Genomic DNA, 3,471 nt, shown 5'->3' with positions numbered 1-3,471 from the left:
CTAAACAAATGAAAAATCAAAGACATTTTCATTACGCGTGTCCTGCATACAAAGTACACGTCCCACAGTCCACAATGTATCTGTTACAACTTTCAAAAAGGCAAAACGGTACAAAAAGACAATAAGGTACAAAAAGACAATAAGGTACTGTTAGTCATGCCCTTTTCACTACAAATATACATGCAACACTTCCTCAGAGACAAAAGCATCGTGAAAATACGGATATACCACATGGGTTAGTGTCACAGAAGCTTAACTTTGGAAATAACTTCTAAGATTTAGTCCAAGTGTTAACCCAGCACTATCATGTCCACCACTAAACCACGTCCCCAAGTGCCACATCAACACATCTGCTGAATACTTCCAAGGGTGGTGAATCCATCACTTCTCCCAGGGCAGCCTATTCCAAGTCCTGGAAGACATTTTTTCCTATTGCCTAATCTAAACCTCCCCTCGTGCAACTTGAAGCCATTTCTTCTCATCCCGTTGAGACCAACCCCACCTGGCTACGACCTCCTTTCAGGTTGTTGTGAAGAGCAATAAGGTCAGCCCTCAGCCTCCTTTTCTCCAGGCTAAACAACCCCAGCTCCTGCAGCTACTCCTCGTTAAGACTTGTGCTCCAGACCCTTCACCAGCTCCATTGCCCTTCTCTGGACATGATTTTACAAAGAGAGTTTAGTGTCTTCACTACTCTCCTCTTTTCACTGCTTCCAGACAGCTCTTTGTGCCTCTGTGATTCATGAGCCACCATGAGAACGTGGCCCCATTTCTTAAGTGGGTTGTGGTTCAACCCCAGGCAACTAAGCACCACACAGCCACTTCCTCACTCTCTCCTGGAGGGGTCAGGGAGGCAATCAGAACAGTAAGAGGTAGAAAACTCATGGGTTGAGATACAGACATTGTAATACATAAAGCTCTTGTCTCTGTGGAAGCCCTGCTCAGCAGCAGCAAAAGCATCCCTGTGATATCAACCCTGTTTCCAGCACAAATCCAAACCACAGCCACATACTACCCACTAGGAAGCCAAAACTAGCAGAAGTGGTATTGACCTAAAGCTAAACAGACAGGCATTTGCATTCAAAATTAAAAGCAATTAAACTAAAACAGAAAACACTATTGTTTTATTTGAGAAGAATTATTACAGACTAAGAATACAAACCCTATCAAATGAAAAAAAGGAACCCTCCTGATTTCAGAGATTTGTTAAGGTCACCACCAAAAAGAAAATTTAGGCAGACTCTATTGTAAACACGATTTTAGTTTGAGATATTTTGTCTTTTTTTTTCGTGGCTATCCTAATGCCTTACTGGGTTAGAGCATTCTACTGGGACCTTTAGGGTCATTTAGGGTTCATTTACAGAAGTTGAGATATTCCCAATATCAAGGCCAACTACCACAGAGGGGCCTAAATTCACTATACAAATATCTCTCAATCTCCAGAAAAGGTTAACTGCATGCAAACTGCCTAATGGAACAGTTCCTAGGACACGCTGAAGACTTGAACTCTGCCCAGGCCTCTTCTGAGAGCACTGGCTTAGGCCAACAAATGCCAAGGATCAAGCTAATGATTTAACAGTAAGAAGAATTCTCTTGCAGTGTCTGGCAACATTCCCAGTCATGATTAAAATTTTTTTAGAAGAGAAATAATCAAAGGTCCGATTTCCAGATCTGTTGATGTTTTTCCACAGCACTGTTTCTGTCTTCATTCAAGTAACATTATCTTCCCTTGCCTCAGTTTAAAAAAAACCAACCAAACAACAACAACAAAAAAAAAAAAAAACAAACACAACAAGGCATGAGAGACACATCCTTTGACAGGTTTTGGAGACTGGTGCAAAAAAGATGCATAAACAGATAAAGCAAGGTCAAAGAATGAATTAATTTATCTCACCAGCCAGTTTCATTCACTGTTCAGGAAACACTACTATATGGAATATATTTCTGGGGGATTTTTAAATTATTCCACTATTTTTGAAATTAAAAATTCATATACTTTGAACACAACAACGAAGGAGAGATGGCAAAAATGATTACAAAGAAAGGTACAGGGTGTACAGCACCAAAATACTATAAAAGAAAGGAAAAGTGATGGATATTTCTAGATAAAAAGCTGAATGGCCAGGGAAGTTGAAAGGCTGGCAAATGAATAGACTGTAAACATACACCCTCTCAAATGTATCACCTCACACGTTCCCATCCACAAATTATTTTCCAAGATTCCTCCTCCCAGCTTTGTGGATACTCATCCCACACACAAGCCCATCAAGTTTTAGATGTCATGATCTTTAAATAGCATGGACCACTCAGCTATTCCTCTAAGAAAACTGTGCTTCTATGATTGAGCATGATCAAAATTAACTTCTTCCTTCCTTTCCTTGCCAGCTACGCTCCTGATGAGCTTTACTTTTTTGCCTCCAAGCTGAGAACATTAACTAATGCATATTCACTTCTTATGGGAAAGTCTAAGAGCAGCTGAAGATAGGAAATGTTCAAATATCCCCTAACAGATAAACCAGCAGATCATAACTTTGATATGACCATGAGTCCACTGTACTCAGTTCACATATTCTCATCCAAGTGTAAATTGCAGCTCTAACATTTCCCATCCAAGTCCATGTCTGAGCAAATCAAAATGTTATGAAGTATTATCTGCGTGTAAACATTTCTTTACCAGATATCACCCTCTCCCCTGAACAGAGCTCTTTTAGTTCACAGTATGAAGTACCACAGTATAAACCTCCTCTCATCAACTGAATTACACAAAGAAGCCAAACTGTGGGCTGACCAAAGCACGATTACATGTTCTTTTCACCTTCCTGGTCCCACTGATATGAACAACTCTATTACAAGCCTGGAAGCCATTCAGAAATACCTAGAAAGAGGTAAAGTCTCTAGAAAAATACCAACTAGCAGCATTGCTATAGCAAATTTCACAGAGCCAGAGAAGCCTCAGTCACACCAGCTACTACTTCCACACAGTAAATTGTAAACCAAGTGGCCACAGCACTGAACTCAAGCTGGTCATCTGCCAAAAAAGACACCAAGGAGCAAGACTCTGCATACTGAGGATACAAAAATTTTTAAACCAATCATTGTGACAGATACAGATTAACTTTTTGATTAATTTGATACAGATTAATTTGTGATTGCAGCACAGAATATTTATTTTGCAGGCATCAAAATGTAAACATGCAAACAGGCTAGCACACAGAGGAGAAGACATCTGTCTGCCTGGGACTGGTGCAGTACACAGGGTCACACGTGTTGGCCATGGCCAGTGCATGACCACAGTGCACATGACCTGGTCAGACATACCAAAACAAGCACTTGAACTTCTGCCCAACAACCCTAAAACTGTTTGAGCAGAGGTCACATCTGAAATTGTGGATTATCTGAACCTGAAAATGTGGAATAGTGGCCCTCAGGAAGGCAGAATTCCTCTTAAGAAGTTTCTAATGATAACAGCCACCC

Source organism: Manacus vitellinus, unplaced genomic scaffold (genome assembly GCF_001715985.3).
Source record: "Manacus vitellinus isolate BGI_N305 unplaced genomic scaffold, ASM171598v3 scaffold_9_pilon, whole genome shotgun sequence".
Lineage (NCBI taxonomy): Eukaryota > Metazoa > Chordata > Aves > Passeriformes > Pipridae > Manacus > Manacus vitellinus.
The sequence above is the reverse complement of the archived record's forward strand: the minus strand, read 5'-3'. Positions refer to the sequence as shown.